At 32.7% G+C, this 26,427-nt stretch overlaps 1 protein-coding gene across 1 annotated transcript in view; it reads left to right on the forward strand.

The window, feature by feature from the left end:
• The window catches only part of fj (four-jointed), a 43,500-nt gene that overhangs the window by 13,849 nt on the left and 3,224 nt on the right, over positions 1-26,427 (forward strand). The gene's annotated exons all lie outside the window — the stretch shown is intronic.

A 26,427-nucleotide genomic window follows, 5' to 3' on the forward strand; every position in this document is an offset into this window, starting at 1 on the left:
TTTTAAGATCATTTAATGTCGCTTGTAACACTTGTACTCTTTTTCTTACTGGTTAATTGCACGAATAAATCTGATGAGAATCGTAAGCTTTTAAATAATAAATATAAACAAATAAATGTTCAAAGAAATTTGGCTTTGAAAATTAATTTGGAATAAGAAAAGCGTGACAAGTTTGATTTTCTCGTTTTTTTACGGATCTTAAGCATTATGTTGGATTTTCCGTAACAAACACACCATCTACCATAAAGTTCTTGAATGACACGGATATAAAATTCCGTTATCTGATTGCATAGAATGTTTTGATACTTTTTAAATTGACAAACCGAACGGTGACAATTTGGAAAATATGGTATTAGTGGGTAAGGCGAAAAAGTCAGCGTCTGACCAGATCATCATACCAGATTCCTCTGACAAGGCTCTTGACTTAACTGTATACTGAATGAAACAAATGACGACGAATGATTTTCGATAACTGTTCCTTCTACATGGTTACGAATTCCAACTTTTAGAAAATCGAAAAAAAAAGAGTCAATTTTTTTTCAAACCTAGATTAGGCATAAAAATACATTAGACGGTTTTATTGCAATATTAATATAATAAAATAAAATTTATATATTTATATTTATATATATAAATTATAAATATTAATATAAAATAAAATTATTACTTTGATAAGCCAAGTGGCAGAGATGACACCTGCTTATTGTTACGGTCTTCTGTTTTATGTAGAATATTAGAAAAATTCATATAATTTCTACTAACTTTGGACAACTTTGTCTACCATTACTGTATGTGGTAAAAGCAGTTAGGGGGGATACTTTGTCGAAATTGTGGTGATATTGACCTGATTAAAATAATTATTCATAATAATAAGTCAATATTTGAATAGTATTATCTTACATAGTTATAATCATAAACCATTTTTAAAATTATTATTTACTCGTTTCAGCCACATAAACTGCGCTATAACAAGGCAGTTTAACTGTAAAATGTTATTTATTGGTACCATGGAGCAATATTTTTGCGCAGCGACGTAAAAATGTAGAGACAGCCTGTAGTGATTTTCTACGATAGATAAATTGCTGACTTGTTTCACATGATTTATTCAACCCATTTGTAATTTGTGTACAGCTCACATCATAAAATGTGTTTATGGGTTAGATTATAATCGTTACACGGGTTTTGTTACACCATCATTTTACAACCATTACATACGATATATTTCAAAATTTTCTAAATATTTTGTCAAAAATGTAAATATTAAATTAATATTTAAATATATTTTTAATTGATAAATATAAATATGCACAAATTTGATCTTATCTTATGATACATATTATAAAAAAAATTAATCTACTCGAAATATCAAGGTTCAGATTGAAAGACAAAATCCGGTTAACTTTAAAAAAATCTTGTAATTTTTTTTAAATTAAATTCGGTATGATGGATAACAAAATTATGGTCTTTTGGTCTTAGAAAGTAGATCTTGTAGGCTTGGTGTCAATTAAGATCTTGGTATCTGTTACACCACACGAAAATACAATTAAAATATAACAATTTAATAAGCTTGAATAATAAAGAACGGGGGCCAAAACTTGAATTCAACCATGTTTCTTGCTGCTTGCGTAAGAGTCCTGTGTCATTGACACTCTATCCCGCAGTTCAAAAGTTGACGCGTTCACTTATTCGATACAACTATAATAGTATCTAGGTAAAGATCTCTTGTAATAAATAATTATCTCTTTCCTTTATTGATCCTTGTATTAACGAGTAATGCTTCAGTAAAATCATATTAGAACTATTCTTTATGTACAATTGTTTTGCAAATAATGTTTATTACGTCAATGAATAGTAATTGTAATTTGTGTCGTCTTATTATTTCTGAAAAATGCAGCGACAGCTTGCGATGTTCTGACATGTGGCTTTCAACGTTGGAAATGCATATGTAACAGGTGATGGCACGCGTTGATTCATCAGAAGAATTCATCAAGACTCGAATGTTTAACTGAATAAGACCGCAATAGGCATTAAATATGCTAAACTTCATCATATTCTGTTAATTATCATCTAATTATAATAAACATTACATTAAAAAGATAACCGAAATATCAACAAACAAGATAAATTTTCATAGTTGCTATTAATTTTAACATATTCATAAATCTAATATAGGGGCATAAAAATGAGCTCTCTTAATTTTCAAGTCTAGCTGTTGCAACTTTGTTCGTGTATAAGAAAACCGATCTCCAGACGAGAGCTACAAAGTATTGCGGGCGTTACTTTTAACATACATTGTCTGGTAACAAGAAACGTTTACAGTCTGTACCATCTGTTTTTGCATCTCAGCACACTTTCTATCATGTCCAGAGCCCTTTGAATACCGCTCAATGAGCCTGTTTGTCCACTTTTTCTCATTCTCTCTCGGTACAGGCATCGGCGACCCTAGTCCCATCTTGTATTCGAAGTTGTTTTGCACAGCCGTCTCTAAGAGTGTTGGCACTTAGAAATTAACCCAACGGATCCCTAAAAACTTTGAACAATTAAAAACAGTATAAAATCGGTCATTCGAGCAGCACAAAACGCCTAATTGTATCCCGATCGGGCCTTCGGGGAATAAATACCGTGGGCCCTATACAAAGAGATTCCTTCGTCATTAGCGACAACGTACGACGCGTTGCCGTTTTTGCTCCGGACTCGAACCGCGATCGGCGAAATTCGGAATTTGATTTTGTCCGCGCAACCAAAGCGGCCGTCTAACTCTCTGCTGTTCCCACTGGCTTTCAGTCTATGCGTCTAAATTTTAACCATTTATCCGTGGCCAGACGTCTTTGTAATAATATTAATATAACGTAGCTATGACATAATCATAACAATTATCTAATTATCTTTTTCAATTATCTATTTCAATGTACCTTTTTCGATACTACTTTCTAGTAAATGTATAACGCTTAACATAAAATAGACCTTTTAATATCATAAATATGGAGTGCATTTCCGCAAGTGTGTACAGAGGTTTACTTTTTGGGATACGCTACTGGCGTTAGTGTATCCACTCGAATCCTAACTGATGTTAGGCTGCGATCAGAAGTAAATAACATTTTTTCTTTATGAACTTGTAGATTAATTATAATCGAATGCTAGAATTTTCAAATTATAAATCAAAAAAAGAATTAAAAGGAAGTTACTCGAAAAAAAATAGGCAAGAAATTCATGAAAAAAACCTTTTAAGCACTAAAACAAATTTATTAATAATACAACGTGACATAAGTGAAATATGTTATTGACACTTGTAAATAATTACAAAATTTGGTAATTAATCGATTCGAATTTATCATTTTAATCGTACAAGGACGTTTTAAAAGCTGTCAAAAGACTTTGACTATTAATAATCAATATCAATACAATAGCATTGGTTCGCAAAAATATATGGCCATTAATAAGCACCTCGATTCAAGTTTAAGCGTCGGGAAAATGCAAACAGGTAATGAAATTTTATTGCTGACCGCGTCACTATTTCTTCATTTTATTTCAAACCGGTCGGAATGCGAGGTGTCTATAAAAATTAGGTATCGTGTGATGTCGCAGGAATCAAATAAACATTTATATTATGTGTACGTTTCAATGACCTCGGTGCTTGAGAATGCCTACATGGGCCAACAATAACAGGATATATATCCGACGAAAGAATTTGTGACAATACAGTGTAAAACTCCTTTAAATATAAATTATAAATTTTTTTATTCAAGAAACTTACGTCGAATATTAATTGTTTTATACAATTTTCGGAGTTATAATCTTTACATCTCAAATTAGCTATAACGAATTTCAAATATATAGATCAACAAAAGAATTTCTTTTCGATGCATAAACACTTGTAGCATATCGTATTACCCGCACAATGGTTGTCTGGAAGAAATCGCCGTTTCCGATGCAATCGGCCTTTGTACTTAATTTTTTGTCTATTTCATCGGATTAATTTTTATGTTCTGATAGCTTACAATAACAACAAAATAAAATAATTGAATGATCAACCTTAATCATGCGTTTGCAAATTCTTTTCACTTGCGCTTTCTATATTAAACTATTATTACTATAAGTGAAGAACAAAGTATTTTTATTGTTAAACTTTATAGAGTCGTAAAATAAACTTAAAGGTCTTTAGATCACTTAAAACAAGGTAATTTGCTGTACATAAATTGATGTGCACACGCATATCGAATATTGCGTAAGTGAACCAACGGTGACCGTTATGAGATGCTGTGGTTAAAATTGACGGGAAGAAGTGCGCTGGGAACGGAAGCACGGTTGTGTTTTCCTTCTCTCAGACGGATACACTTTGTCCACTCGTATGTACTTATTAAATATTATTTATTGATCATTCAAAAGTTACTTTTACACTAAATAACGATAACATTAAAATAATACTGTCTAAAAAAATCAATAAAATTCTAAATATTTAATCCGAAAAAAGCCTCTGTAAAGTTTTTTTCCAAGAGCGTGATGTTACCAAATCAGATATCTCTTGATATGAACTTGAATCTTCTTGAAATCTACTATCAGCGTAACGTCTACAGAGAACATGAGACTCTTCTTTATGCCGTCTGTGCGACATTATTCATACTTATCGAGAAGTAACATATATTAGTCATAGTGACATCCTCAAGTCGTTAGTCGAAACATGTCGAGAGACAGGGCCGGCATTTCTCAACAAGTCCAAATTAATGGAAAGATCCGTAAACAAACGAAAGTGCATAGTCCGGACGAAGTGGCAAAGGGCAAGTCACAGATGCGATGTCCAGATGTTTGCTGCGGCCTTATGGTTCTGGAGACATCCTCTTACAAGGTGGACTGATGACCTTGTGAAGGTCGTCAGATGGCGCTCAATGCTGGACGTTCCGAATAGGTCCTATTGGAAATGTACGGGGATGGTCTACAGTTTATTTGCTTCTTGATATTTACAGCTTCACCGGGTTGGTGCTAGCATTGCTAGCTCTTGGCCTAAACGGCTTTACAGTAACAATGCTAGAAGACTCCTTCGGGAACCTCGATGAAAGCCGTGACATTTTTTTTTTCATCGGATTAGGAGATCTTCAAGTTCTTGCGTCGGTTAGGCAGACTTTCCTTAGAGTACACATTGCATTTCTATCCAAAGGTTCCCAAGAGAGCCGAACGTCGGTGCCATTGGTTGAAGATAATGTTGCATAATGCTATCTGTCAATCCGCTGGGGTATCGATTACATTCGTTCATTTGCAGATCTCTTTATTTCTAAATAGATTTGATCATAAAGATCTTGTGGAATATTATTGTAGCAAAAAATAACTCCTGATTATACAATAGGTAAAAGAACATTGTAGTTAATGAAGTATATTCCTCAATAACCATAAAATTTAAACAGCAGTGGAATTTTAGTTGTAATGTATATGTTTAACACCAACAGGCTTCGAATTAAAGACAACTTTAATAATGTTGTAGGTCGCATTATCTCTCTTATTATCTCGCTCCGAGTGCCTAGGCACTTAAACACGTTATTATGCAAAAGAACCTCACATTGTTCGAATCTATGTCATTCTTCAAAGTGACAGCGTGCGATATCACTTATCAGTCAATTAATCCCATACTCATTTAGAAACGTCAATACATACATTTGTTTTTCCTTCGGATGCCTCGTGTTTTCATATTGTTAAAAATAGAATTGAAATTCACACAGCGCGGTTATAACGATGAATTATGAATAAAAGAAACCGAGTCGGCTTGTAACGTATTTTACAACAACAATGATCGATTTTTATTGTGTCTGCTATCCTCCTATCCATCGGACAGGCGTGCTGGTGCGGCGAATAGAGACGTCTATCGGACCGGTCCTGGGGCACGGCCGGGAATCGAACTCGTATTTAGAACGGCTGATAACATCAGGCCGCCCGCCGTCAGGCGGTATTCCAAAAATTCTTAACAGAGATAGCGCGTACGGACGGCAAAATAAGTCCACCGCTTGTAAGTAAATTAAATTACGCCCTTCAGGCAGACTGTGAAATGTTCAACCTTAATAAAACACGTTATAAAAAATTGGTGTTTTACATAAAATATATTAATAAAATAATTTAACAAATACTTACACAAAATGTTTTTTTTGCATAGCCACGTTGTATCGATCTCTTTAGGAAAGATTAATATGCAATGGTAAATTATAATATTAATTATCTTTACTAAAGCAAACTATAAAGTAGCAATAACGAGAGATATAAATCAATTACTAAATTCAATCTATTCTTAAATATATTGAAGCATGTGGGCAATTATACACATCAGACGAACGCGATTTATCAACACGGTTCAATTTAAAAGATCAAAGTTAATGCTCGCCCGCCGTATCTAAGCTTTTATTCGCTAATCGTTGAGATATGTAAATAAAAACCACCGAATAAATGTTGTTTATTCCGCATAATAAGATCTTAATTAATTAAGTTATAAAGATTATTTTTATTTGCTTTAAATTACATTTTATTTCCCAATTAGCATGCTAACGGTAGACGCAAGCGTCAGGCCTCGTATCATTCATGCTCACATGTATACCTGTGTTCCTTAGCCTCTTTTTTTAATTTTTACTTTTTTTCAACCGCCGTGAGGCACCGGCGGAGCGCTAATGTGCGTATGTACTTTTATATTCTTAAAAAGTTGGCCGTAACTTATCGACCACGAGATCGTTGCCAATATTTTTTTGTATTATTACATTTTTACGTAAAAAAATATTTTGAGGGACGGCTGCGGAATTAATAATTTAAATTCTGCGTAACGTTCTGCCCGTAATTATGTGCTTTAGTTTCTCTGAAAATAATACGTTAGTAAAATCAGAGATATTTTACGATACGTTATGAATGCCTACAAGTTAATCATGATCGCGAACCTTATTTTTAAATTACAATAAACATGCTATTATATTGATAAAACTTTATTTTTGACAATTGCACTTTGCTTGTAAAAAATGTTTTCGCCGTATGTCAAATATATGGAAATAAATATATATACAAAAGAATAAATCGTATTTAGTTATAATAATAGATAGATAGTTGTGAATAACTAAATATATTCAAACAAGGGTTGTAGAATAAAGAAATAAAGGTCACTATCGAAGTCGAGCTCGACCCACGGCACACAGCGCCGAGTCGCGACAAATTGTTGATGTCAAATACAGCAAAACAAAATGCCTCGACTAACGTAAACCACGATACGTTTGTAGTTACAAATAATTTATAGCACCATAATAAACTTTATTCAAACGTAATAAGATACAGTTCGAACCATACAGGCGTAAAAATCACTTTGATTCTAGAACGACATCTCAAGAGTTCTTGCTGAGTGGAACCCATAAAACTCGAGGCTGGCCGCACAACATACTTTTATCATTTAACTGATAGCAACACTTTGTCGGTGACGTTTTGGCAACGGACCCAAAAATCCGGATTCTGAAGTTTTATTTTTAAGCCACTTAGCCGCATAAGACAAAGGGTTAAAAAATTGAGTGTTCGTATTTTTTCTTCACATAAAAATACCGGAGGTGTGATATATTTAACACCTAATAAAGTTTAAAAGCAGCGAAGATATTTTAAAAAAGATAAATAATAAAAAACAATTATAAATTTTATTGCAACGATTAAATTTGGGTTTAAAAAATATATATGCAACTTTTTTATTACAGTGTGAAATGTAAGAAGTTTAATTAAAATTACATTTTAATAAATGATTATGCTTCAGTTAACACAAAATCTTTTAAGACTTTAAAAACAAGTAGATTATCTTTAGTGCTACTGTAATTTGTCTAATGGTGTCCCTACAGCGACGTTAACTAAATAGTTTTATTGTAACTAAACTTTAATCGAACGATGTTACTGGCTCGAAACCCGAGCTCGGCACTAAGGCCTGCCTGATCGCGTTTCATCCATTGTTGACTTGTTCGCGACGCGACCAAACTCGTGCTGTGAGAATCTCTAGCAGTGCTCTTAGGGATGATATCACACTAGCGTCTAAATTATTTCTATTACATAAAACTGAACTAACTCCAAAATGAGTCTTTACGCCACACTTCCTTACAAAAAAAACGTTTAATGGGTTTTATTCGCAAATATCGAGCAGGACATTGACGCAATAAACGTTACAATCTACTACATCTATGGTTTTCTCCACAAACTTAAGTGATATAAAACCCACTTAAGTTTCTATCATCTTTGGAGCTCAGATCAGATATTTGGAAATGGTAAGTCGAATTAAACCTGTAATTTCACTAACATTATGTTATTCATTCACTTGATTGGGCAACGAACTTCACTGCGGTTGAGAGTAAGTTTCAAGTTCACTTCATTTTGGCGAAAGATACAATATAACCCATATATACATAGACAACCTCTTGTAATGACCCTAGCGATGTTGGCTAATATTCAAGGACAAATTCAGATTATTCCTTCTTTATATGATGTCAAACCGTAGAATAACAAGTACTTTTCATAAGCGTTGTTGTTTTTGTTGTCGCGAGCCGCCCGCCCCCGCCATCGCGCGCAGCGAGGGTGATCCTAGATAGGACCCGTATCCACCTTCGATCGCCAAGCAGCCTTCGCTTTCATCTCACATCGTACTCTTACACTGATTATATTATACATTCACATGCGTATACTATACCTTTCAAAATTTTTCTTTTAAGTGACAAAATCGGCTTAGTTTTTTGATAAGTTCGTAAACCTAGTTCGGTGAACTCAGTTCCGATGAAGCTACAAAAGCCTCCGTACTAGCAGCATTAGTATCAACAGTTACAATGTTTATGATGTTACTTCTTTGCAAAACGTTATGGACAATTTAGTACAGAAGTTCGAAGTTACCTATAATGGGAACCTCTATTTCTAGTTTTAAATTTTCTAATAGGCTCAAGATCTTGATGAAATAATTAAAAAACTCTATTATTTAAGCGGTTTCTAACAAAAGAAATCGAAAATTATTTACAAATATATGTGAATATACGGTATGTACTAATTGAAAATTATTTATATAGCAATTTATTAATAAATACATACGAAAATTAATATATTCTATGACCCTATACTTGCTTTAAACAATGGACTCATAAAATTTTTCAAATCATTAAAGCCTTCGGTTCTTTACTACTTTACTAAATGTATTCTTTTTATCTGCTTGGAACTCTTAATTGATTAGTGTTTAAAATATTTTATATAACGATTTATGACAATGGCGTCACTATCTTTGGTGACGACCTATCTATTAATCAATAAGGATTAATTATTTTTCGAGTGATGAAGCTTATGCGCTTAGTGGATGTAATATTCAGATATTGGGAAAAGTAATAAAATTAAAAGTTAAATCAAACAAAAATTTGTAAAAAAAATCTTGTAAGATGTGAAGAATTTTTAGGTGATAATATAGTTTGGAGCTACATTGCTCCACTATTGTTAACGGATCCTTTCGTAACTTAGTTGAAATAAGGCTTTGTCGTTTCAGCCTATATACCAACTGCAAGGCACTGGCCTACTCTATAGATATCTATGGGGGAAATACCACAGTGGCCACGCTTGACAGGCGGGTTCGCGATCGCAGCGTGGTGGCAGAGAACTCTGCGGCCTATGCTGTGGAAACTTGTTTGTGAGCAGTGGCAATTCTATATAATTAATGCACAAAGTGTGAATTATGTAGGATCTCGCATCGCGTCTCACCGCTGGGCTACTATTGCCTAAAGACGGCACAGGAGACTCCAGTTATTTTCTAGTCTCATTCAAATTGGGCTATTCTAGTAACGAATAAATGATACAGAGGTAATAAAAAGAATAAATTAACGAATACTCTTGCCCTCTCAGGAGAATGATGTGAAAAAATAATGTTACTGCTCAAGAAACACGGAAAGCGATTCAAAAACTAACAACAGATTTTTTTCTTCATTAAAATATTAATTTATATTTTAAAACTACGAACTGAAATCGAATTAACGCGAAAGAGGAAATGTTTATACGGTGTAGAATTTTAAGTTTTAATATGATCACTGTCACACTGCTATATACTTGTCGGAGCATACAAAATGATACAAATCTTATTGCAAAAAGATTTTGACATACGCAAAATGTTAATTACTTTGGACGCGTAATTAAAAATAAATGTGACTGTAAGTTGAAAAGTCATAATCCACAAATCAAAATATATTGAAAGTTAACGGTTTGAATTTGTTTGGATTTAATTATTCACGACTTAACTTTTACTGACACGTCAAACACTTCATATTCTTTTTATATTTGTGTATTAAATTAATTATGAAGTAATTGAATGGGATTTATATTATTAAGCTTAGAAAATATAGTTTCTTATTGTCGCTAGCGTGACTGTGCCCTTAGGTAAGCGTACAACGGTTTACTAATACTTTGCCTTGTATTGAATAACCGAGTATTAATACGCTCAGTAATAACTCACAGGCCACTCATATTTGTCTACCCACTTCGGTGATTTGTCGTATTATTTGCGGTATTGTGTATCTGTTTTACTTGCTATTATCACGCCTATATCCTCTTTCAGTGTAAGCAAGATTGTTCATAATAGTTAAAAGGCAAAAACAATCAATATAAAAATAAGATTAGATCATCACTTGATTGGTGTTATGTAATCTCTTTTGATCCATTAGGTATCAACTTTTATAAATAAATCTTTAGACATATTTTTCAACAGGAGTCGACTGAGAAACACAACTAAAAATATTTACCCAAATAAAAATGCAAATAATTTTCTACGAAATGAAAAAAATATCTATGGCTAAAAGAAATTAGCAAAAGTAGAGATTTGCAAAGAACAGATATTTCGATCATTAATTTTGCAAAGTGGGGAAGGGGAAAGCTATATACGTCACCATTTACTCACAAAAATGATAGGTGCTATTTGTGCTTTCCTTACATACTATTGTAAAAATATATACTATAGAGAACAACTTTTCTGATTCACTATTACGATGTATCTGTGATTCTCTTTAGAAGACGGGTAAAACAATTTTTTTAAATAATAATAACGCTATAGGGTGAGTTATTCATAATTGTGCCTGATGTATTTGAAACGCAGAACGTAACAGATGTTATCCGAGAAGGATATATTACAGTGGCATATTTCCGTAAATACACAGAACTCGTCTTCACCTCCTCGCATATCCGATGGAACGTCATCCGATAAGAAGACACTGAAAGGAACCGTTTAAAGGACACTGCACCCAAAAATATTGAATTAAAATAATATTTCGATCTTGGTTCATATTGTTTTGTTTAATATAAACATTTATGAACTGTGATGATTACTAAATGTTTCGCGAATGCTTGGCAATGAAATAGCCATTATAGCGTGGTTAATCAAAATGGCGTCCTTCGAAATAATTATGTGAGGAATAAAATAATATCTTATTAAAAAGAACTAAGGTATTTTTTGGTTAATCATTACCATAAATACTACATTTATATATTTCTTCATAACTTTACTAGACCTACAAAATCTGTATCAGTAAGTTACGATTATTTTTATAATTCTAACTTTGATTGCAAAAAATAAAGTATTCGTTGATATCAGTCCTAAACGAGAAATATATCGACAAGTGGTTGTATTAAAATATTTTATAAAAGCACCGGCAAACTAGATTTTTAAAGATTTCGACCTTTAAAACGTTAACAGAACCACTCGCACATTAAGAACTGAATACTAAATTGAGATATTAAAATACATTTGCCTTATCGTAAGTTGTATATATACAAATAAGTTACGGAGCGTCGGAAATACCAATTGGCTATTATTGACACTTTAATATTGACCAATGTCGTAAAATATAGGTTTTTATTTCATTTCATTTTTAACCCAAGTCCTCGACATTCAGTATTCAACTCGGTATCAAGATAATTGCTTTTATATTCCTTTATGATTATTTGTTTTGGTTGGTCATGCTTTTTGTAACATAGTTTATTTGTTTTATATATTCATATAATATACATTTTACTTTTAAGAAATCGGTTTAAATAATAAAGGAAAGATTAAAAACATATTTTTCAAAATGTGAAATGCATGCGTTGTAAATCATAATGACAAGTATATACCATAAAACAAAGAATTATTGTAGAAGAGACGTATGTTTTTGTGAGCAAAAACTAAAAGAAACTTAAAATAGATTTGAACATTTCTAGTACGTTACTACACCTTGTATGTGTTTCTTCATCATCATCATGACTTTAGACGCAGGATGTCCGCTGCTAGATTTTCAATAAGATTGGTAAAAACCAGCCTTCACCAAGTGTCTGTATTTGTTTACTTGAACTAAAATAAAAAAGAGCTTCACTATTTTTCGTTTATCGAATAAAATCAAAAATAAAGCAGAATGTAAAAGAGTGCGAAAAAAAACGAGGTCAGTAAAAACATCACGTAAAAAATCTTACGCGTGTACACAAATATGACATATTACCACAGCCGCATACAGTTGTCACAAAACAAATGGGGTGGAAATTGAAAAACAATAAGAGAACATTATTCTTTTTTCGAAAACACCGCGTCAAAGTCGATCTTCGCGCCACACCGCAACACTCCCGGCGAATGCACGTGAGAAATTGTTTCTTTATTCTTAGCGATATTAAAACCGCGTATCGTTGTGATTTGCATTTTATAAAGTCGGGTATAAAGTGTTTATTTGCGTGAAGGTGTGTCGTTAACAATATATGCCGGTAAATCCGTCAAGCGTGATCGATTGAGTGGCTCTGGGATCTTTTTGCGCACGGCTCCCGCTGTTTGGCGCAAATGTATGCAAAATTTATTTTTGACGTTTTTTATCAGCCTATTGCTGTTCCACCGAGGGATCATGCTCGAGGGATCGCGCGGCGTCGGGAATGTCAGTAAAGTTTCGATTTTAACGTCCTTCGAAACAAGATATCGCTGATAAAGGAAATAAAATGTAAAATAAGAATGCACCGCGTACGATATTGCGAAGGTTGCTTGAAACATTTACGGGACTGCATCGTGTGAGTGTCACTTGCTCGCTTTTGTTTGTTTTAAAAGATCATATGATAAATTTATAGCGACGCCAAACGTAGAAATGGGTGTGCTGATTCTCTGATATCGATCGTTGATTATTTTATGATACCGATGAAGCCCGAGCTTATAATTTTTAAAAACCTGTTTCTGTTAATAAATATACTTAGATTATTTTACGAATGGCATTCTATTCAGTATTAGATTTATTAAACGATAAGGTAACGAGAATCGTTCATCTTCACCATCATCTATTCAGCCACAGGACATAGGCTTATAAATGCCATAGAAACGATAACCTAATTCGTGCAATTTGAAATATGATAACGGGCGAATCTCTTAGAGAAAAGTCGAGTCTATAAAATATTACGACAGTATATAGTTGATACGTATATGACAACCTGGATACACTCAAATTGGAAATACACTAAAATGTAATTATTCAACAGTTACAGACAGTCTTATAAGTTTTTATCTGGTACCCTCGTAACTTAAAGCTGAAAGATACCATTATTCTTATTAAGTTTAATCTGATTCTAAGTTCTGTCAAATTGGATTTTTCTATCGTTCTTCTCATGATGTATTATAGCACTATTAAAACAACCCTGTAAAAACATTACTGTTTGACACACCTCAGACAGTCTACTAAAAGTAAACGGAATAAATTAATGAATGACGTCATTATTAAGCAAACAGTCAATCCTACGTACCCATGTATAGCTAAATCTCTCCACGTAGAGATAAATCATTCGACGTAATTATCCTTCGCAATATCAATTACAACCGATGCCGTGTAACAACAGATTTACATCCCTGCCTACAGACGTCATTAAAATTAATTTATAGCAATTCATTTAATACAAGTTATTGGTGAATTCGTGTAATGGGCACCGGTATTTATTGTCGATCTCGTTATTACTACGGCGATATAATAGGAGCTCTAATTGAGTTAAGTACAATAACTTAGTCCGACCCCACATTGCATTAATGGCTCCCTATTTCGTAATTAAATCAAACCGAATACCCCATAGGACGCGTAATGCGGCGTTCGATTCACACGGAGGGGAATCAACAATGACTTCGTTCGTTGGATATGTTTTAAAAAATTAAACAAAAAAAATCGAAATTTCAATTATTTCCCTGCAGATTATTCTTTTTCTGTAACGAGACAGTAGAAAAGTTTTATTTAGGTTATTTATTTATTTCTTTATTCACTTATTAAAGGTTCTACAAATTAACAATAATTTTATGTCCTAGATAGCTGTTCTCCGTTGGCGTCATAACATAACATGCCGGTAGAATTTCATAAAATCCGTTTTTTGTCGCCGTCATCGTCGTTTCTGCTCATAGACGCGCACTGCAAAGCATAAACTTCCCCCAAAGATATCTATGGGGGATATACTAGGCGAGTTGGTCGTTGTAGTATTATAGTACGCAGAGGACGTTGCTGCCTATACTTTGGAAAGTTATTTATGAACAGCGGTTATATCACTTAATTAATGCGCAAAGTGTGATATAAAATTGTATCCCGGTAATCGAATCCGCTACCTACGATCACTAATGTCAGTCCTCTAAAGGCTACCTCTAAATTTTTTGTTGACAAATAAGCTAAACATTGTTTGTTGAATTTATTCTTAGATGTTCTTTACTCGGCAAAAGGAATATTATCACTGAACTTCATATCTGTAAGTCTTATAGTTCCAGAGACATTGTGATGAGTACTGCCTCGTACGTATATTTCTATGTATTAGTCAGTACATATATTGGAGATATACATTATACATAAAATAAATAGCATTTATACTTCTGCATAGCATTCATGTACTATTTAAAATTTATTAATATCTAATAAAAATGTCTTGTCTAAGTTTATTAAACATAAACTATGATAAATAAGCTGGGATACCATAACAAAGTGTTAAAATAGATCAATTTCAGTAGTCAACAATCAAAATTTTGGTCTCAATTACTTGTAAATTATTTATTACAATGCATTATACGTTTTCTTGAGTACATATTTCTAACATACGTTGCCTTTTCAGTTTTCTTGCTCCCGATAGTTCAAGAGCAAAATTTTCTTCTACCACATTTCCCTTCTACGTCTTGTTCGATCTAAATAAGCCAAAAGAAACGACCAGTGTACTCCACCTAACATTCCTTAGCTTGCGTTTTACGAGGCAAGTAAACCCGGTCCGGGGCATGTCGCGTGCAGTAATGATTAATGGGGCATACGGCGAAATGTCCGCTTTGAATTGTTGCCTTTTATTCAGCAACTGTGTCCTGTAACTGTGGCACACTTGGACCATTTTGATATAGTTACACGTGTTGTATAGATAAAATGTTCATGTACTTTTGCTTTAATAATATTGATTATTGCTCGATTAAAACAAACTAAACATTGTCGTGTAATATACAGGATGATTTGGTATAGGTACAAAGGCTTTAAAAGGGGTGAAGGTAAAGCTCATTTTCAATTAATGTACGCTACACCCTATCTAAAATCAATACCTTCAGGAATAATAAGTAAAGCAATTGTAATGTAGTATGCAAAAGAGCTTTCGATATTCGGATTACTATGTATTAAAAATAATTATTTCTTACTATCTGTGTCTACAGATTTCGTACTGACTTCGTAAAAATCTATGGGAAATATGCCTTATTCGTCCTTCTTGGGAGGCGGGTTGGAGATCGCAGTATGGTATCATAGTATGCAGAGGACGCTGTTGCCTATCCTCTGCAAAAGTTATTTGTGAGCAGAGGCAAACCTACATAATTAATGCACAAAGAGGGAATTATATAAGATTGTTTCCCGGGAATCTAACCTGCTACCTACGATCGCTAATATCAGTACTCGACCGCAGAGCTACCTTTGATTTTTTTGCTGACAAATGATCTATAGATTCAACCCTTTAAAGCTTTAACACCTGTAACCAATCAACCTGTAGATTAGTAATTCACGTAATCCTATCTCTAAAATTATTAGTGATATATTCTTAGAAGTACTATGAAACATGTTAACTAATAACATAAACACTTAACTAATAACTTAATAACTTAAACACTAGTTATGAATCTTCGAATATTTTCTCAGAAACTATATATACGTATAAAACTATTTAAGCCAATTTTAGCCTTGGTTTATTAATACGAGTATATCGAGTAAATACTCGACCAGATTACTACCAGTAGAATATAACGAGTATAATAACTACTTTAGGATAATTAATCTAGTTTCCATTTTCTTCTTCTCAATTGTTTCTTTATTAGCGAAGATAGTGTTAGTCTTAAAACAGCTTGACGGCATCAAAGATGAGCATTTTCCTTACCATCTTATCGTTTACTTTCACCAGGGAAATTTTACTCACTGCAACGAAAATGTTTTATATAAGTACTTCGTTGTATGAAAGAATGAAGTAAATTTCAGTATATTTATCAAAATATAGTTGTTAAACCAACTCACGTAAGGTTTCTTTTAACATTGATCCTTCACGTAGGAACATTGAAAGTCTATATTTATCGCCTAGCAATAAGTGTAATACATACACTGCATTACAAAGTTGCGGTTTGAAGGGTGTCGTTGATATATCAACTAACTAAGGATATGAAGGATCTTGTGTCTTAGGATAGCGATCGTTAAAATAATACATAGGATTTTGTATTCTATATCCTTAAAAATTACCATATTATATTAGTCGTGTTATAGCTATACTACTGAACTGAGCAGTGGTAACTTAGCGGTACAGGACTGAGATTTGCGATTGCAGGTCGCGGGTTCTATTTGATTCACATACTGTGCATTATTCATGTGAATTTGACACTGCTCACAGCAAATTTCCAGACGATAGGCAGTAGCGTCTTCAGCGTACCATAATACCACAGTGCCATCGCCACCCCACCTGCCAAGAGTTGGCGATTGCGATATAACCCCCCACAGATAACTTTCGGTGAAGTCTCTGAGTTATAGTGGGCATCTATGGGCCCAAATGACGATAACAACGATTACAAAATACTCAAAAATTAGTTAGTTGAAATATTTCACGAAATTTCATAGTATTTACAAGTGCAGGTTGTAGTTACATGTCCGAGATACACTTGGTTCGGATTGAAAAAGAATAAAGTACATTTTAAATGCCTTATAATTCATGTCTTATACAACAATGGCTTTTTAAAAAACTGTAACATGAGTCACAATGCAAAAATATTAAAAATAGAAGATCTTGCCTTACCCTATCGATTTCCGACACTCCATATTTTTAAATAAATTTATTCAATATTCTGTTTTTATATAAAATAAAAGGATGGTTTTGATGTTAAATTTTTCTCAGACACATAGTTTTGAATTTTTTATGGCTGTTATTACGAATTAATTAATGAGATTGTAATATTTACAGATAATGTAATAATATACAAACAGATAGTACGTATATGCTTTGTCAAAATAAGTAAATGAATTTTATAAAACTTTTAAATTTTAAGCTTTTCTAACAAAAAATACTGTAAGTATACCTTTCCTATGCATTCTGTTATAAATTCTATTAGTTTTGTCTGTTATGATATGTCTGATACACACGTAATGTATTGTTGGTCTCATCTCAATATAAAATTCTGAAGTCAACGCGGTGGCTATCGCCTCAGGCGTACTTACGGAATTATCATAGTAGTTACAAAACTTACAATAGCACAACTATATATTGGTTTATAATAAAAATTGTTAAATTATATGTCCAATTTAAGGCTCTTTTATATTATATGTTCGTAACTGTGTAATTACGAATATTTTCACTAGGCACTGTTTAGAATATTATCACTAGTTAATCAAATGTATTTTTAATACTGAGTATTAAAAATACTTAGCAGTATTTTGAACTCCCACCCGTATTCCCAAAATTAAGAAAACTCTTGGGACTTTTTGTTATACTGTTTACGTTCCAGTGTCTGTCAGTCCGCCGTTATCATTAATCATTCAGATAAAGAATAGAAAGCGCACAGTCACCGTGACAAGAGAGCGTACGAAATAATTCCTGTCTATTGCTTACAATTACGGTGATATTCGATTTTTAAATTTACTAACGCTCGTTATAGTCAAAATAGCAGAAATGCCTTGCCATTGAGCTTCTCAATGTCGTAAATAAATTTATGTTCATTTCACAACGTTAGACTGTATCTCTACCGGTCAATGTTGAAGTCGTTAACCAGCAGTGATCTCGTATCTGAAGGTCAATAAAGCCTTGATACATATTTGTGCCACATTTATTCGAATGAACATTTGTTTTATACGGTTTATGTTTTAACATAGTTCACATATAATCTTTCAAAGTCGATTAACTTTCATTATTTACGTAATTATTTCTTGTAGTGTATAATAATGCAAATAGGGAATAAATATTTGCCAACTAAGTCTTAATAATTGTAAGTAAAAGAACAAAATTGGCTTTTAAAGAAAAATTATGAAAACAAGCAAATTCTGTGCAATTCTACATACTTAAAGCACACAAGCAAACTTCATACATACACAGACAATACATAACCAAAATCGCATTAATATAATCTTGAATTGTTTTTTTATAGATATATTTGATGGTATCATGTAATTATTTCGCTATTTAAGAAGAATTACCCTGACGGCTGTAACTAGCAGCCGCCAACGATATCATGTAAATATTTATATTGTAATCTTAAACAAGTAAAAAAAATCTAAAATTGTTTTAATGCAAATCACTTTAAAAATCACTTGATTAGTTATTTGTAAATAAAACCAATTGATATAAAGTTCATCAAAATTCAATGATTTCGTAGATGGGAAAGTTTCTTAACCAAGTAAACTCGTTTAAAACGAACGAATCATTTTAAACGTCAAAAAGTAAACTCAGTAAAATTCATATTTTAATATATAAATGACGCGGCGTCATAAATATTAATTTTAAGTGAGTTGGCATTGTTTAAGTTGACATTTCAGTGGGATATTTATAGAGAGGTTTAAAGCAATAATTTTATTATTATTGACGCATGTTCAAATACGGTCTCCCACACTGCGCTCTTTACCCGCGTGCCTATTGTCTGTGTCCACCCACACGAGGCGACGCCGTGAATATATCACTTACAGTATTGGACCTAGCCCGAGGGTGATTTCCTAGCGTATCTAGAAATGTAAGTAAAATTTAAGCACATAAAGCGTTTAGATTAAACAAAGGACAAAATATTACGAGCGAAACGGTGCTGGGACTGAATTACGTTTATGTTCTCGATATGCCCTTTGTGAATTTCATTTCGAAGCGAATCAAAATACAGAAGAATGATTTTTAATACATTAAAATTGCATATATATTTCTTTTTGACATTCAACGTAACAGATACTTAAGATTTTAATAATAAATTTGTATTATCTATCAAGGTAGTTATGTAGAAAGATATATCGCATTATTTTTATAAAAAAATTCAATTCGTTAAATACAACTATAAAAGTCCTGGGGTGATCACGGACAGGCAAGCGTACCGTATGACGTCCACTCAAAACGTAGACAGACGACCTTGTTAGGATCGTGCGAATACTGGTTGGAAGCCACTTTCAACCGGTCCCACTGTAAATCTATATCCTATGTATGTTCAGTAGTGAACTGAAATCATAATAATAATAATAATCAATCTTATTTTTCTTAGAAAAGAGCAGACAACATAACTATAGACAAACCATCACGCATGTCCTTAGATGTCCTCGCTAAGTAGATCGATAGACGCACTTTTACTTTTTGGGTAACTTTGAACTAATGTTTCCTTATCATTATCATCGAATCCCTACATTATAAATGGATTGTTTTATTTTATTATTAATTATTAATAATTTTATGTAAATAAAAATATCAAAGCAAATTGTTGTGTCTTTTTCGAAATAAACTATTTATATTGGGAAAATATGTCATTGTCATTGTCATTGTTAACCGACATAGTTTTTTTTTAATACGTATTGAGGCGGCCATAATTGATTACATATTATAATCTGTGGCATTATTCATAGGATCATTACGATACTAGCAGAGCTCGTGCGCGTACCGTTATAAGAATCTCACGATTTCTTACAGTTTTTAAACAATGGTGACCCTGGGAACGTAGTATGATCGGAATAGATCACTCGATACAGATAGTTTGTATCGGTATCGATACAATCGGGGGGTCTCGATCGCGGAAACATCGGTAACGGTGCGCTCGGGTATCGCTCGACGCTGTCTGTGCCATACTAGGGCTGGCCCGCGGCGGTGTCCGGCTTTACGGTGCCGCGTCCTTAATACGAACTGGATGACGCTTCTTTAGTCGGTGAGAGTAAAGTAATCTCAATGTTTACCGATGTCTATTTACTCTACCAGATTGGGTTGTACTGAAAGAGTAATTTATATAAAATTGTGAAGTAATTGACGAGGAACTCCCTGCTGGCAAATATTGTAAATTTTTTATTATCTAGTACTAGCTTTTCTTTACAATTCAACTTCTTTTTCATCATATTTTCCGCAGAAGTCTACGGCCAGCCCTCTGAAAAATGCGTATGCGGCAAACAATGCGAATTACATAACTGCCACTGCTAAATCACTCAACCCATATTCACCCCTCCACGGAGCATCTTCAGGAGTTATGTTACACCAATTAGTGCCAAACACAGACAGACACTCAGTGACACACAGTGACTCTGAGAATCACTGTGTTTGCCGCATACGCATTTATCAGCGGGCTGGCTGGTGGTGCACTTTGTTGCACGACTACCACTGCATGTGCGGAAGTGGTTAAATATTGGTTCTTTTCTTACTTAGGATGGACTTTCACAAGGTAACACCTGATTCCATTAAATAAATACATAGCTTTTACAAAAACTTTGAAAACAAGAAGAAAGTTCACTTGTAACAATTTGAATTTCGTACTCATAACAGCTTAAAGACTCATTAGACTTTCCACTCGTCATCAAAAAATATTTGTTTACTTATTTATTTACATTAACCATTTATGTACTTCATGATAAGTACTAGATGAGCTTTTAATAGAAACTAGAATCAGTTTAAGATTCCTTATGAAATCCTTCAAGCTGCAAGGGTAATCGCGACCTCGACAAATTCAGACAGGTTTTTTAGTCATTTTTATATACTATATATTATATACTATATTTCACAATTTTAACTTCAGATCGATATATTGCTATGCTTTATTATCACTTATAAATACTTCACACTATAATAGTATTTTTACAAGCTTTTGTGTAATGAATCTTTTTAATTATTGCATGATTATTTAGCGACATTACATGGAAGTGTATTGTAGTACATAACACTGTTTCCCACAAAAGAATTACTAGTTTTACGAAATGTTGAAACGTATAAAAAGCTTTAATTTTAGTGCTAACGCTACTGTATTTTTCTTTCATTTATTAACATTATTACACAGATAGACCAGATTATTAAATACTATCGACTATGTGGCGTCATAATAATTTTTTTCGTGAAACTTTGTTCTTATAGTCTCTAGCTCTTTTAGCAGATAGCATTCTTTTTTTATTCTCTAATCTAAATTTGCAATTAAATAGTATAATGCTTGCCAGTTACTGTTGAGCTTTAACACCTGCTTAGAAATTATGAAATGTGAAACTTTGTAATAATTTATATATCAAATGGATGATCTTTTTATATATACACCTTGCCCAGCCTTTTCAAATTTAATTTTATTAAATAAAATACATACAAGATCTTTATTTGATTTACGACATCGAAACAAGATGTAACGGAACGTCTAAATCGGAATAATAAGGCTATCTGTATAAGATTGTAATTCAAAACTAATAATATTATGACTCGAAACGTAATTTGATTATACGCGATGACATGACATTTTTTCGAAATAAACAGCACACAGCTTTAGAAAGTCGGTTAACGTCCTACTTGACCTATTCGGATGAAAATAAAAGATTTAACTGTAAACGTATACTTGGGCTTTTATAGTAAACGCTTAATGTTAAAGAAAACGTCACCGTCTCGGATTTTGAAACCGCCGCCTGGGTGGGACATCTCGTTACTGTTCCACATCCGTTTGCTTATGGAATTTTTTTTTTGTTTCGACAAATAGAGAGAATCACTGTTTTGCCTTTGATATTTACAGATAATACAACAATATTCATTTTGTTATTATTGTAATAACTTTACTAACAATAATTAAAAGCTTACAAGCAAACTAACAAATAAAACTACTTTTTAAATAAAAAGAGTACAAAAGTACATAATTTGTAAATCTAATATAAGAACTAGTTAATATAAAAATTTTTCGTGAAGATGTAGAAAATGTAATTTACATTTAAGTATATTGTGTGTTATGTGGTTTTTTTTTTTTTTTATTTTTATTTTTTTTTATGACCCCCGCTATTGGGGGCCTCTCGTACCCCTATCTGATTTTTTAGGACAGGGACCTTTTTTTACAAATATTTTTTCTCAAAGTTTTTTATTTCCATAATCATTTGTCATTCATCTTATTATCTTTTATTCTTTTCTCTCTATCATGTTATATTTCTTTTCTTTTATGCCCTTTTACTCTACTCTTCTTTGTGTTATATGGTTGTAAAATGATGCTCGAATCCGTGTGAACAACAAAAAGTAATATTAACAAAAAATAGCAAACGCTTCTTACGTTTATGAAGAAGATCGTTAAAACATAACAAATTTTGATGAATTTGAAAATGAAATAATTTAATAAAGAAAGATACCAGGTTTTACGTAAAAGTAGCACCGTCCCAAATGTATAATTACACCGAATGTTAGAGGTCTTACGGAAAAAATAAATTGGCAAATGTACTGAAGCAAATTTTAATATCGAAAAATCGAAGGTTAACGCCTTCGTCAGACAATTTGGCAATTTGATGGCTTAAAATAATTGAAAACGTTTGAGCGGATTTCACAGAGATAAACTCAACGCTTTTATAATAAAAACCTTGGAAGGTCCTAAATGTTTAAATAAATAGATTTATAATACTGTCAAGACACCAGTCAATTAGTTTAAATAATAAACAAACGGTTAGAGCGGGTATAAATAAATTTAACGACGTTAAACGAACCAGTTTAAAATATCACAATTTTTATCGAGCTTCGTAATTTGTATAATTTCTCGATCAGAGATTAAAGGCGTAGAGCATTAAACGGCTATCAGTCATCGTGAACAAGCCAGAACATGGTACGATGTTATTAGACGCATCAAATCGATAGTACACTATAACTGCCCAACTTGAAATGCTTGAAACTTGACAAAACAAGAGAAAAAAAAATAAAAGCTCCAACGACCCGTGACACAGAATGTGTTTTACAAAATTCTTACAAGCGGTCTAACTTAAAAAACGATCTACAAGCGAGGTAGTCGAAAGAAAAAAAACTGGAGTTGACCGGCTTCAGGCCCGTTGCACACAAAAAGGTTCGTTAGTTGACTTAGATGGATTTACATAGAGCTTTGCATACCTCCTTTAAATATCAATAACTCTATTTAAATTATAGGCTATAAATTATCTCTTAACGTTTTTAGATAAAATATGCGCAAATATTCTAATTGCAGAAGTTTATTTAGTCTAGTCAATAATTTTGTTTATACAGATATAGTACCAAAAATGTTAATACTGAAGATTAAAGAAAAGTCATTTTAAAACATTTCCAGTTTTCTGTTTTCCAACATTGATAATATCTATTTAATACCACAAATGGCTTTAATTGCAGAATAAACATAATTGCCTGCATTAAATTATTATATCATGAATATATAATATATCCTATAAAACTTTAAATAACAATTCAATAATCAGTTCGTATCAAATGTTGTAGATGTGTCGATTCGATTTCGATTTCAAGTTCGATTTTTTTTTTAATAAGATTACTGTTCATACCGGTCCGGTATTATCATCTCTAGAAACCCTCGGCACGCGTCCCGAGGGGCGTATATCTAACCGCGTGGCTCTCATAAAAACAATTACATACGCACACCGTTCTCCCACTAATTGAATTATTATTAGTAAATTGCCGGCTAACACAATAATTGGAGGGTTGTGCTAGCGGCACCACCTAATTTTCAATTTGTTTAACACGTGGATTGTTTGTAGTTTTTTTAACTCTAAGGTCGATGACCGTCTTTCTCCGGAGTCTGCATCTGTTTTAAATATACGGCTGGGAAAATAGAAAATTTTAACGATGAGATTAAATTATTATGTCTTTGATATATATGTCCAAAAACCAAACCGTTTTATAATTTAAAAACGAAGAAAAATGTGTGTAAAGATGCAAGATTATATGTTTTTAGGTAATCCAGAAACTATACACTGATGAATACTATTACTGGGAACACAATACGCTTGAGACTTAATAAACTTTTGAACGTTGCTTTTACTTTATAACAAGATAACATGTATGCAGAAATTATTAAAATTTAATAGTAATTTTAATAAATAAATATATTTTAAACAATAAACAAGAGAAGTATCATATTGTTAAATCATTACATTGAAATAGAATGAGCAACGATATAGAGTAGACTAATACAAAAGGCAATATTTTTAACAAAATTTCCACAAGTAAAAGTTATTTAATACTAGGCTAAAAGAATATTCCTAGCAAACTTCAAGCCTTTAAACCTTGTCAGTATAAAGATATCTGGATAGGTCCGTACATACGTATTGTGATTTTATTAATTAGCCAGTAATCAAATGGGAAAAAAATAGTGTAAATATGAATAGATGATAAAGTATTAGTTGAAATCGCCCGGAAAAAATCATCATAAAGCCTCAAACAAATGTGGACTCTTTGACACCGTTACGTATGCTCGAGATATATTTATTCGAAAATATTATTCAGCGGTGTCCGCCCACGCGCGCCTGCGAGAGCCAGTACATCCTTGTCCTTAATCTTTATTAATAAATCGAATATATCTCTTGCTTACAGAGCTATCGTAAATAGGTGACTGTAACGCCGTGATTTTCCAACTACGTATATATTATATAAAATAAAATAAAATATAAATATTATCTTACATTCCTTCCCGATCGTAGAAAAAAGAGAATCCGATTTATAAAGCATATATAAAGGAAGATTTGAAATGGCTCATTAATTGTCAATTAATATACACTCGATCCAAAAAATAAACCATTGTAAGAAATAATATTTAACGTAATGATAACGTAATAAGAAAAGGCTTTTTTAAAAATAATATTATGACATTTTACCATTATTTATTGTTTATTGTCTGTACTCGCTGACATTTTACTGCCAGAAAGTATTGGCTTGTCGCAAAATAAATTAATGTAAGATATTTCAAAACCATCCCGTTTTTGTCGCTCAATTTTTGCACCGATTTCCTATAACTCTGTTATGTATAGATAAATAATGAATATTTTACAAGGAAGTTACGTAAGAGGTCTGAGAAAATATAAAAATTAAGTGTCATAACTAACCGATGCGCTTGTAATGGTAAAGCAAACACGCCAGCTTGTACGAAACGTCACGCGAAATAAACATTTGAACCCAATATACATTAGAAATAGATACAATTATCATCTTACACGTGAGATATGAAGGTTTATTTACATACGTGTATTCACCTATCGATGGCTCACCTATGATAGGACAAAAGCAAAAACCGGTAAATTATAATTTCTTTTTAATTTATTTAATGTAACAACAAATGTATTTTTGCATAATAATTAATAATGAAGTCACGATCAGTAGTGCGAGTTTTAGCTTTTAGTGTATACGTAGATATTGATCTGGAAAGGTGTAACTAGTGTTAAGAAATATAATTAAAATAATAAAAAAAATCTTAGTATACTAGAAAATCGCAGCATTCTGCTTTCCATAGTAATTCGGCTCTCGGGACGCTATTGCTATGATACTTTTTTGTCATAGATAATGCTTTTTACATAACTAAATTTGAGAACTATCTCAGACTCGGGTTATTTTACCGGATCGAAAGGCCCCCATGCTGACCGAGTCCACTTCGGCTGGCGCTTCGTGGAGTAACGAGGTGTTAGTCTCTAAGAAAACAACCTTGTGATTGTCTATCAAACGAATTTTTAACATTCCTATGCGATGGTGCCTAAGACGGATAAACTTCGATTGGCAACTGCCATAATCGGATTAAAAATCAAAATTTGTTCGGAACAACTTATATTGACATTACTGACACTTTGTAAAGCGTTTGCGAAGGGGGCAGGAGTAGTGGAAGAAACTCCTGGTATGTTAGTAATCCCGAGTATAAAGATTACAGAGAATTACTATTTAGTAGATAGTTAGGTTGTGGTCAACGCAACAACCAAGTTCCTGCTGAGAATATGGACTAAAAGAATTAAAAAGTCCTCTTTGGAACGAATCGTCATTATCATTCATTGTGGATCATAACAAGTAATATTT

This window comes from Battus philenor, unplaced genomic scaffold (genome assembly GCF_028537555.1).
Source record: "Battus philenor isolate CCGP_79_NKW_IND1 unplaced genomic scaffold, ilBatPhil1.0.hap1 SCAF_20, whole genome shotgun sequence".
Classification (NCBI taxonomy): Eukaryota; Metazoa; Arthropoda; class Insecta; order Lepidoptera; family Papilionidae; genus Battus; species Battus philenor.